The sequence below is a fragment of the Xenopus laevis genome, chromosome 1L, assembly GCF_017654675.1.
Source record: "Xenopus laevis strain J_2021 chromosome 1L, Xenopus_laevis_v10.1, whole genome shotgun sequence".
In the NCBI taxonomy this organism is placed as follows: Eukaryota; Metazoa; Chordata; class Amphibia; order Anura; family Pipidae; genus Xenopus; species Xenopus laevis.
Window position 1 is genome coordinate 140,378,957 of NC_054371.1, and position 12,959 is coordinate 140,391,915.

The following is a 12,959-nucleotide window of genomic DNA, read 5'->3' on the forward strand; positions in this document are numbered from 1 at the left end:
GACTTCAAGGTCTTTTTCCACTATGGATTTGCCTAGTTCAGTCCCATTAAAGGAGAACTAAACACTAACAATTAATATGGCTAAAAATGCCATATTTTATATAATGAACTTATTGCATCAGCTTAAAGTTTTAGCTTCACAATAGCAGCAATGATCCAGAACTTGAAAGTTGTCACCTTCTTGGAAAGTGTCTGCGACACTCGCATGCTCAGTGGGCTCTGAGCAGCTGTTGAGAAACTAAGCTTAGGGGTTGTCACAAATTATCAAATGAAAATGAGGTTGGGGAGCTACTGGGGCATCTTCAGAGGCACAAATCTTACCTGCTAAAGGGCTGTGGTTGCCTTGGGCTGGTAAAGAAGCCCAAAACATAATGTACAACATTTCTATCCTACTTCATTAGTTAAGCTTTAGTTCTCATTTAAGGTTATAAATGGCTTGCATATTTTTACATCCCAGGTGCATGACTTTACATTTATCGACCTTGAATCTCATCTGCCTTTTAGGCACCCAGATTGCCAGTTTGAAGTTTGCAAGTAGGCCACATCTAGCAAGATGGATGACATATATAATAGTTTTGACCAAATTTATGGACTGAGACTTTGCAAGGGGCCTTGCCTGACTGGAGAGCTGTGTCAATGAGGTAAGTTGTGAAACTCGTCTCAGGCGGCAGCTCCCCACTTGTTACTAGGGGCAGCAAAAATACTGGTAACTTAAAGAGCGCAGCTTTAAGAGCAATTGTGCTCTCTGCTTTAGCATCCTGGACCCCTCCAACAACATTGTGAACTTCGAACCCCTCCAGCGCATCCTGGAAGGCATGCTGGAATAAGGCAGTGGTTCCCAAAATGTGGACTATGTGGTCATGCGAATCTTCACATTCAGCATGAATGACACTATTAAACTTTGGCTTGTTCCTCTGTGTCAGTAGGGTCAGCCATGTTTTTCCATTCAGCCTTCTGGACGAGGAGCTGAAATCACAGGGGGTGTGACTGTGACATTGTGGGGCAGGGTGATAAAGTCGAGGGGCGGGGTGATGTGGGGCTGCGTGATGACATGGAGATCAGCCGGGCAGTTTAGACCTGAACAGCCCTTCTGAAAATCAGGCTGTCCGGATCAAAACCAGACAGATGGCAACCCTAAGGGGGCTATTTACTGAAGATCAAGTGAATATTTACCCGTAAAATGCTGTCAAGGGTATTTTTTCAGTCAAAACTTTAATTTTCAGTTTTATTTTAAAAAAAACTTGCATTTCTCAAGATTCATTTTCCCCCGAAGCTGGAAATGGCTCGAATTCTAAAATACTCCAGCTAAAACCTGTCAAGGTAATGTAGAAGTCAATGGCAGAGGCCCCTTGAACCATTTGAAGATGTTTTTAGCCTTCATGGTGTTCGGTTTTTTTTTTGTGGGTTTCGCTGTTAAACTCTATTAATTTTTTTTAAATTCACTGATTCCAGTTTTTCCTATTCACATTTTTTCATAAATCAGAGTTGTGAGTTTATTTGAGGTATAAAAAAAACTCACAAACCTCTAAATCTCGACCTTTGATAAATAACCCCTAAGTGTCGAGCTTCCTCCAAAGTCATGACAGGCATAAAGGCTTTTTATCTTTGACAGGGGTTCTGGAGCAGTGGTAGATGGGCTTGATTGGACCTTTAAGTGGAACTTGAGATGAAAAAGTCACCCACTGGAATAAGTTTGCGGCAGTACTAGTCGCTAACTGGCAGATAGCATTTTTAATGGTCTTTTGTTTGAAATGCAACATCTGATGAGGTTCTATCTTTTATTAGACCTACAAAAGCTTTATATATATTATATTACATTCTTGTCTTCCCAAGCAGTCCATCAGGGCACACGAAAGATCATCGGATAAAGCAGTAGCTGTCATATCTCCCCCCTCATTTTGTCTACAGAGTGATTGACTAGTGGGGTGAACAATGTAATCAGTGCAATTTTACTCATCAGGGGAGGGCACAAATGCAAAATATTTCCCTACTACACTGTTGCATGATAACAGAAATAAAAATTGTTGATTTGAAATTAAATTATAAACACACACATTTTTACCTAATGTTTTTTAATGTAGGTGTATGTTGTAATTTTAAGACTTTGTAGCAGTGTAACACCTATTTCTTTCTGCAGGCATCAAAACCAAGAAGCTGAACCTAAAGAATACGATTTGGCCACCTTACCACTAGGCAAGAAAAAAATGCCAGTCAACATATAGGAAAGGTAGAAACTGCTGTAAGTATTTGCAATGCTTCAATGTGACTTGCAGTGTGAGCAAAGCAGCTATTTGTGTGTTCAATTGGTTTTAAATGTTAATGGATTCATTGTGCACTAATCCATGCTGACACTAGAGGGGGCAATTACACTTTAAGCTAAAATGTTAAAAGCAGAAATTTGTTTTCTTGATGGTAATGCTGGTTTTCTGCAAAGTACTATTTACTAAAACATTTTTTACTTTCCATAAGGGCTTTTTAACCTAAAAGCCTTCAAACCAATATAACCTATAGACAAAATGACTCCACGGTTAACCAGAATTATATCAACTGATCAAGTTAAAAGTATGACAATTTTTTACTTGGAGAGAAAAAGTGAAGACGGTTGAGAATTGTTTTCTTTTGGATAAATCTACCACTCATTATTGAATCTTGTTATGTTAACTCAACTTTACTCTAAATTTAAATTTTTCTCCTTACTGTTCATGATTTGTTCTTCTTAATGCCTTGCTGTTTAAAAGCAAGAAGTCTAAACTATGACTGATTAAAGGGTATAGCTTGGTATAAGCAAACATGTATATAGGATTTTTTGTGACCATTGAAGTGTATGGATGATATTTAATTTGAACTTCACCTAGCAAACATGGCAGGGCCCATATCTGAGAAAAGAAAGCTTAAGCTCGTCCACAAACCACATTCGGCTACTCCAAGTGCGCACTCCTAAAACCACACTTTCACCCACGGACAACCCATTAGCTTGCTGCTTCAGTAATAAACAAATGCCTGCTCTCTCCACCCCTCCAATCAATTTTCCCCTCTCTCCACCTTCAAATCACTTTGCCTTTTTCCTATCCTCATTCTCATAACTGCCTGCCCATACTTTCCTTTCGATCCCCAATGTAATAATATAATCATAAAGCAGGATTGGTCTGCTGTGTATGATAACATCTCAGTAAATCACTTTTTTGTTCAAGGACCAATATTAACGTTCTGAAATTTTATTATACTGTAGTGTCCCTTTAACTTCATCCTTCTTGTTTATGAAGACATTCTTTCCTAGTGCGGACAGAAAGGCTAGAGCAAAGTACTATCAGGGAAAAATGACAAAAATCAGTGAGAGGTAAAGAGAAACAAAAAAGAGACTATATGCTCCTGAAATAATGTTTTGTCCCAGATCTAACATAGACCATTTACCTTGCTGAGATCATAAGAGGGTGCAACAAGAAGTGCAATGCATGTATTTACTTGTTCACATGTGTGAAATACAGCTGGGGGGTAGATTCTCACAGCAGTGGCTATTAAATCACTCAATGACCAGCTACATGGTTTCAAGGCATATTTAGGCTAATTTGTTTTGTTGGTATTGAAGCCCCAATGGCAGACCCAGACTGGCAATCTGTGGGTTCTGGCAAGTGCCAGAGGGGATGCCATAGAAAGTCACTATTTAGAGGGCTGGTGGGTTGTTGATTGGGCCTCTCTATTATTGGAATGCCAGGGCCTATTTTGACTCCCAGTCCAGACCTGCCCAATGGGCAGTAGCAATCAATGCACTTTGTTATGACCTCAGTATGTTCAGGCGTGTTTTCATTTAAATGGCTGATGTATTTGCACCACTTACACTCATCACACCTGCCTACTAACCTATGTAAATATAACCCACTAATCCTTTGTACTGGAACATAACACATACAGTAGATAAAAGTAGTTGCATTGACAGCAATGTAATAAAACATGCAAATTTGACTTGACCTAGGTCTAGTAACCTATAACAAACAATCATAATTTGCTTTCAAACCGGTGCTTTTCAAGCAGATGTTTGTTTTTAAACCAATAAGTATTCACAAGAGACCGCCAATGTTCTCCTTGTACTGGGCCTCTAGAGGAAAAAGGTGGGACTTTCATTTCATAACATTACATTAACAGTAGCTTTTGCGACTGGGTGCACATGCAGTTTTCCTTCATGATAACATATAAGGATGCCAGTTGTTTTAGTAAAAACATTGATCTTGGTGAGGAGCTTTTATAAAGTGGGAAAACCAATGCTAACTACCCAACATATAGCAATTAAAGCAACAGGTTTTTGAAAAGGCCAAGATCACCCACCCAGGGTTCAAGGGATGTTTGCTGAGTCTTGGTTAGGTTTTGTGTTTTCTGAGCAGTGCCCAAAACAAGGATTTCACTGGGTTAGCCAATAGAAAAAAGAGTGGCATATGTGATACCTTTCATTTCTAACTAACTAACTAACTAACTATATATATATATATATATATATATATATATATATATATATATATATATATATATATATATATATATATATATATATATATATATATATATATATATATATATATATATATATATATATATATTGTAAAAGAAAACTTTCTGAGGTCCCTTCTTCAGGATGTATATGCAAAATGAAGCTAAAAATACTGGGCATATACAGTATATGAACAGAAACATACTTGTATACAGTTGTTTAATCACAGCAGCAAAGGAAAATATGTCTAATGGAATCATACGTTTTAAACTAGTATCAATTGTGGGATCAAACATTCGTTTTGGACTGTGATATATGTAAGAAATATAAAACCAAGGCCTGAGTTCATTCATCTTTTTAAAGTGTCATACATTCCCATAAGTTTAATTTGCTCTCTCTTTAATATAAAAATTCCAACTGTGGTGCACTATTATGTGATACAAAGTACATAGGTGTCTTTGTGGCATGATGGATCAGTGTACTCATTAGCCCAGTTATCCTCTATCATTATACATTACATTTTCCCTAACTAACTTTATTAGAAACATTTTTTTATTATGCACAGCCTATCTATTTACCCAGTTTTTACTTTTATACTGAACAATTCCTTTAAGCGATCCTTTGGAATTATCATAATAAACCATCATATTCCACAGCACTCAAACAAAATATATAACATTGATTTCTTTGGTTTTGGATTCAAGGATTGGAAAACCACAACTGAAGAACAGTTCAGTTTGGTTCAGTTAAGTTAAAGAAGGACTATGAACTAGAGATGTCCTAAAATTAATGTTTTTGGTTTTTTTAAAAGGTTTTTATTTTGATTTTTAAACAACCATAAATATAAAACATTACGTTCACAGTCCATTTTACAGTTTGACATATTTCTAACAGAGGTATACTGTATTAGGTTATCCATGATACACATGTTGTGTGACAATACTGTATTCTCGGAAGTTCAACCAGTTGCAAGTTTATTGAGGTTGTCTAGGTAAGGGTATATCAGGGAGTGCTATTGTTGGATTAGCATCTATCCATGGGGCCCAAATGTTGTTGAATTTTGAAGGAGATCTATCATTTTAAATAAATTGATTCTGCCCCAGACAGTTAGAGGGAGTTTTTATCCAGTGAGTAGCATCTCTTTTGAATTTCGATATTATGGGGTCCAAGTTTGTATCACAAAATTTGGGCGTATCTTTGGTGATCTCTATGCCCAGATATCTAAATTGGGATACCCAACGAAGTCCATGTAGGGTGCCCCCACTTCCTGAGTCCCCTAGAGAAAATAGATTACTTTTTTGCCTATTTATCCAAAGTACACTATAGTCCCCAAATGTTTCCAAAGTGTTCAATGCCTGGGTAAGTGAAAGGATTATATCATCTGCATGCAGGGCTATTTTGTTTTCGGCCCTACCAACTGTTAGACCTCTAATTCCTGCATTGAGCTGGATAGCTATGGCGAGGGGTTCAAAAGCCAGTGTAAATAGTAAGGGAGACAAGTGGATAAATAGGGGCTATGATCCAGGACAGGTAATAAACCTGGGGCCAAACCCATATCGTTTTAGCACTGTCCATAGAAATTCCCAGCTGACTGAGTCGAACGCCTTGGTTATATCGAGAGACACTAGTAGTCCCTCTGTTTCTGTTAGTTTAGAGTATTGCAGGTGAGTGAACACCCTTCTCAGGTTTAGAGATGTATTTTTTTTGGGCATAACCCCAGATTGATCGCTGTGTATCAGCTCAGTTATAACTTTTAAAAGTCGAGCAGTTTCGTTAATATTTTAGCATCAGGGTTGATTACCTAAAATCAATGGTTAATGAAAACACAATTGATGCTATTGATGTTAAATCAGCAATTTTTCAGGTTTTTTTTGCCATGGCTAGTTAGAGTATGAGACTACTTTTTGTGTTCTTTAGTGAATGCAAACAGATTACATTAAAGGGGTGATTCAATTTTAAGTTAACTTTTAGTATGTTATAGAATGGTCAATTTTAAAGGGGATGTTCACCTTCCAAGCACTTTATTTCAGTTCAGTTGTTTTCAGATTGTTCCCCAGAAATAAAGACTTTTTTAAATTTATTTTCCATTATTTATTTTTTACTATTTTTCCAAAACCTAAGTTTAAAGTTGAATTTTCGTGTCTCTGGTGTTTGAGTCTGGCAGCTCAGTAATTCAGGTGCAGACTCTGAACTGTTACAGTTTTGTAACATTTAGTTGATACATTTCTCAGCAGCATCTCTGGAGTATTAGTAACTATTGTATCAATTCTAAAAGCTGCCTGTAATGAAACCCGGAGATTCTGTTCAGCTGGGACAAAGATAAGAAATGTCTCAACTAAATGTATCCATTTAGAACAGTTTACAGGGTGGGCGTGGGCACCCCCCCTAGAGCTCCTTTAGAAGGTGTTAAATGACACTTTACACTTCAATTTTAGAAAAACAGTCACACATAGAAAATAGAAAGTAATTGTAAAAAGTCGTTATTTCTGGTGATCTATCTGAACTAGTTGTTTGAAGGTGAACAACCCCTTTAAGATACTTTTCAATTATTCTTCATGATTTATATTTTTTTAATTATTTGCCTTCTGACTCTTTCCAGTTTTCAAATTGGGGTCACTGACCCCATCTAAAAACAAATGCTCTGTAAGGCTACAAATGTATTGTCATTGCTACTTTTAATTACTCATCTTTATCTTCAGGCCTCTACTATTCATATTCCAGTCTTGTAGGACGATTTCGGCACAGACGCACTGAGCAAAAACGCAGGCATCAAGGAAATAAGGTAAGAGATGGAAATGTCGGATGAAGTCGCAGCATTCATACGACGCAACACGACTGTTGGATGCAGATGCAGCATGCAGTGTCTGCATCTGACAGTCGGACAAATGCTGCGACACCATCCAAAGTTCCTGTTGCCTACCTTCAGGGGCTTTTCTGCCATGAGGCAAGGTGAGTACCTTGCATCAGGCGGTGATGCCTGAAACGCGCCTGCCTACCTTATTTCCGTCGCATCCGACTTGAAGCAGTGTTTTTGTGCACTGCGTTAGATTGCGCAGATTTCGGTGGTGGAGTTCCTCGCTTATTCAAATTAATGCATGGTTGCTAGGGAAATTGCAAACTGGAGATCTGCTGAACAAAAAGCTAAATAGCTAACAGCACAAATAATAAAACACAAAAACAATTGCAAATTATCTCAGAATATCACTCTCTATATCATACTAAAAGTTAACTTAAACGTGAACAACCCCTTTAAAGATTTTGTGGTTTTAATTATGTTTTATAAAGGCAGTTGCCACTGAAAGCACTGTTTGTTTATCCCTTTTTGTTTTCTGGGCTTGACTGTTAAAACAGTTAAAGTATAAAGTCAGTTTCTTTTAGGTCTTTTAATCAGTTGACTTGCAACATTGTTTCAGGAGTCACAACCATGAGTGTAGAGAAAAAAATGCCAGACATATATGTCTGGCACTTAAAAGTAAATTTATTTTATTTTAAGTTAATTAATTACATTTATTTCTTTACAGTTTTTGGGTGGAGGGCCCCTATATCAGCATTTCTGCTAAATTACTAGGACTCACTGCATATTTGATCCTAGTTGGCCTTCTGGCAGGAATATCTAGAAAAGCATATACCCCTACAAAATAAATCTCGCCATTACTGGCCTTAAAGTTAAACCAACATTAACTGATTAGGGCCCCCTGGAGATACAGAAACACAGTTTCAATCACATGCAACATTTATTAGACAAAATAGAAACAGCTGAAATGCTTTAGACTAGTATTAATGGTTTTACTACCGCTTTCTTAAAAAATACAATGCATTTACATGATATTTAATGTAAATGTTCATGTATATCTCTCTATGTAGTATTTAACAGACATTTCACACTGAGTACCAACTAACTTCCATTTTGATGGGATTAATAGACAGGGTCACATTTACAAGGGGAAAATGCACCTGCGTTAGTGTTAAGAACTGCAAAAAGAGTTGCATCTAGCCCTTTCAGCCAATGCATTATGAAAAGAGTGCATCACAATCACATTCAGGCATGAGAGAGCCCTGCTCTTATTTCCTGATATAAGTATAGTATATAAGTATAGGACTGGCGGTATGTTCCAGTGCTGCATACAGATAGACTTTTTCTCTGTATGCAAAGAGCTGCATTTCAGGGCTCACGCAAACTCAAACCAGACTAAAAACACACAGCTTAGTCCCAATTTTATAAATAAACCCTGCAGTCTGATTCATCTGAGAATTAAAGCTCTATAGTATACCCACTGTTGTGTGTCTGGCATCCATAAATGCTAAAAGCCCCAACGATTAATATAAGGTGGCTATTTTTACTCACCCCTGTACTGATTCAAAGATGAATGACCATAATATACAATACAGGCATGGGATCCGTTATCCGGAAACCCATTATCCAGAAAGCTCTGAATTACGGAAAGGCGGTCTCCCATAGACTCCATTATAATCAAATAATCACATTTTTAAAAATGATTTCCTTTCTCTCAGTAATAATAGAACAGTACCTTGTACTTGTTCTAAACTAAGATATAAACCCAGCTTATTTGGTTTATTTAATGTTTTAAATGATTTTAAAGTAGATTAAGGTATAATGATTCAAATTACGGAAAGATCCATTGTCCTGAAAACCCCAGATCCCGAGCATTCTGGATAACAGTAACCATACCTGTACAGAGAAAAACTCAATGACATAACCTGTTATGTTGTATTTATTAGAACATAATGTTAATTTATGCTTATAAAACTAAAGGCCTTTCTTACTATTCACAGAAAAAGTGGTAGTATTTAAAACGGATCTGCCTTGCCAATGCATGACAAAGACCATGGAAAAATGTAAGTGCTTAAAGAGCCAAGTGAATAAAGAGGATTTATTTAAATGGGAACTGAATGTTTTTGTAAATAATGGTTTTAATCCTTTTAAACAAGTATTAGATGATGTTTTGAGTTTTGCAGTCTGCTTATACAGGAATGGGATTCATTATTCAGAAACCTGTTTTCCAGAAAGCTCCGAATTACTTAAAGGCCATCTTCATTGGTTTCATTTTGTTCAAATAATCCAAATGTTTAATTATGATTTCCTTTTTCTCTGTACTTATAAAACAGTACCTTGTACTTGATCCAAACGAAGCTGTAATTAATCCTTATTGGAAGCAAATGATTTTATAGTTGACTTAAGGTATGAAGAACGGTGATCTGGAAAACCCCAGTTACCAACCATTCTTTATAACAGGTTCCATACCTGTACTGTGAATCTCAAGGGGTAATTCACTGCAACTTCTGCCCAGGGTTTGGCTCACAGGGCAGCCTTGTCCTTACTCCCTGCCAAAGGGCAGGCAGTAAGCACAGGGCTCTGTTGCAGTTTGCATCAAGTTACATTCAAACAGAGCACAGAGAACTGCAGCAATTCTGCAGTTGCAGAAGGCAGTGTTCAAAGTTTAAAATTCCCCATTTTCGGCACTTTTCACACTGCCTAAGAAGTTATAAATGACCCCTTATATTTCTACCAGGGGGTCTTTAGATTAACTGATTAGAAACAAAAAGGCATTAATATAAAAAAAGTAAAGAACTAAAGGTAACTGTGACAGAACCATAAAAACCCAATGAGAAATTATTTTAGATAAGCAGTCTAATTAGAAAAATGCCAAGGTGCTCAGTTTCAGCAAGAATGAGCCCAAGTTGCATATAAGCAGTACTTTGTGTTCTTTTGACATATTTGCCCAACAGTTCAACCCATCTTGTTTTGCTTTAGCTTAAAAAATGTTGATGAATAGGTATAATGACTTACAAGGAAAATGGGAAAATCGGTTTATTTTATGCCATTTTTATTTTCTTTGGCCTCTATACTTGGTTATATGAACCAACTTGGCATAGTTCAAATAGTCCACTGTTATAGATAGCTTTTTTTAAAGGACATATGCCTCTTGTGCTTTGTTTTGCTGAATAAGTTTAGCTATTTTGTAAAAGGAAATTATAATATTCTAATCTCGTATTGTATGTTTAACAACATGTTTGTTCCTTTCACAAACTGTTACATTTCAGTAACTGTGCAAAATGTACTTTAATTACCTCATACTTCTTAAAGACAATAATACTTACTATGTAGTGCTGTTTTGGTTGGTTTATATCCATCTCCTAATGCTCATAACTTCCCAAGACCCAAAGATTACCAAAGAGAAGAAGACGGCTTCCATGAACTCAGATGCGCTAAATCTACAACGAGGTGTAAGTAAAGAGTTAGGGGCATTTACCAAGGGTAACAACTAGGCTGGTGGGGAGCAGGGAGGGGGGGGGTCTATGTAGGGTAGAGGGGTAGGGGATTTTAATATAAAGGGTTTGGTTCTTCTTTAAATCTATTAGAAAATAATGTAAACATTAAATTAACCCAATAGGCTGGTTTTGCTTCCAATAAGGATTAATTATATCTTGGTTTTGGTCAAGTACAATGTCATGTTTTATTATTACAGAGAAAAAAGAAATAATTTGTATTATTTGAAAAAAAGGGGGTTTAAGGGAGATGGCCTTTCCGTAATTCAGAGCTTTCTGGATACTGGTTTCCAGATAACGGATCTGTACTAGCAGGTGCAAGGCAAATGGGCAGGTGGTAAGGACAGGGCTACTTAGCACTCTGTGCCCACATGCACTACCTACCTTGCGTTTCTCAATTACACAAAAGTTGGGGGCTAGATAGGGGAAGATATGTGCCACCCCCAACCCACCCCTTGTAAACAGAGTACTGCCAAACGCTTGCAGAACTATATTCATTGGGAAAGAGCTGGTCCTTTAAAATTGTACATCTGTGGTGCAAAATGCAAGACAGTGGGTGTAAGTGCAATAAATAACTTAGGGAATAAAATTGTTTATTTTTTTGAAGGCCAGCTACCAATGAAGTATATTAAGAAAGTAAAAGAATTACTTTCTGAAGGTCACCTCACCAATAAAGATGCTGAATATATGGCCATATGATGCATTATTTCTCAGTTATGTGAGATTAACTTTCACTTGAAAACCATTCTTTCTTTTGTTTGGGCCTAGATTATATGCAGTCCCATGAGATGGTACTCTGGACAAGCAAATATAGATCACAGCAAATGTGTTTCAGAGGCTTCTTGCATGCACCGACACATTGTAATTTAACTTTCTATTATTTGGAACTTGCATGCTATTGGCCTTTGGTTTTGAAATGTGTTTCTCAGGGGACGACTATAAAGAGACAAAAGGTTCTTGTGAACACAAAGTCTCTGATAGATGAAAAGGGCTAGCAACAATTTTAAACATTCTGATTATAAAATAGGTGCTGGCAACTATAAATAACTGTAACAAAATATTTGCAATTTCCATGAATTTGTTCTAAAACAAAATCCTTCTTTAAAAAAGATTGTGTGCCTATTGGACTAAAAACACAACATGGATATAGTATATTTTTCTGATGAACAATGCAACATGTATTTCACTGCTGCCTGGATGACTTATTTAAGATTCTTGCAGTTTAGGTCACATTTCCAGAATATTGTGCATTGTCTGTACAAAGAAGTTTATGCCAAATCAAATCATTATGTTTCCTTTGGAAAGTCCAGTATTACAGACCTAGGTGACATCCATATCCTATACAAACAGGCTCCAAAGAAACACAGCAATCTGTTTATAACCCTCAGAACTGGATAATCTTTTGTTTTTTGGTGAACAGTGCACTAGTCTCTCCAACTTTTGTAGTCCTGCCATTAACTCATATGTGTGTCCTAATGTCATGCATGACATTGATTGGGTGGAGTCCATCTATTTCTAATAAGCTCACCACCACACAGAGCAAGTGCAACAGGGTGAACCCTTGCTCTTTTGTTTGCACAAGTGCACTTCTGCAAATTTTTGCCCTGTGTACCGGCGAGTTTCTTTCTTATTATGGGGGTGGTTGCAGATCCCTCCATCAGTGAGCATCTGGCTATATGATTTAATGGTAAGAGTGTGAGCGACTCCTAGGTTTTGTCCATCTACTGTATTTCTAAACCATAGCTTCCAAATTATCCAGCTACTTCTGCAATATGTCATCTAAAGACAGGGCCGGAACTAGGGTTAGGCAGCTGCCTAGGGCGCAATGATTGGGGGGTGCTGGGCAGCTACCTCTAAAATTGTCTTCTGCCTACCCCTAGCCGGGTTCACACCCCTCAGTCTTACTCCTCTTACTTCCCTCTGTCACCCATTCCTGCATCGTTCCCCCCTCCCTCCTGTCACCCTCCCCTTCGTCGCTCTCCCTTCTCTCCTGTCAGCCTCCCGTTAGTCGATCTGCCCTCCCTCCTGTCACCCACCCCTCCGTCGCGATCTCCTCCCTCCCCTCCATCGCAGTCAGGTGCAAGTGGGTGGGGGGTGGCTGGCTGTGTTGCCTAGGGCACCCGGCTGGCCTGGCCTGGCCCTGTGTAAAGAGGACCTGTAAACCTAAGAAATTATTCTAAATTCTATCTTAC

General features: G+C 37.7%; 1 long non-coding RNA gene across 1 annotated transcript; it reads left to right on the forward strand.

The window, feature by feature from the left end:
• The first annotated feature begins 446 nt into the window (after positions 1 to 446).
• LOC121394154 lies at positions 447 to 7,261 on the forward strand. Its single transcript, XR_005961518.1, has 3 exons — positions 447 to 640; positions 2,137 to 2,238; positions 7,179 to 7,261. It is a non-coding gene; the product is annotated as an uncharacterized LOC121394154 (long non-coding RNA).
• Positions 7,262 to 12,959: the final 5,698 nt, after the last annotated feature.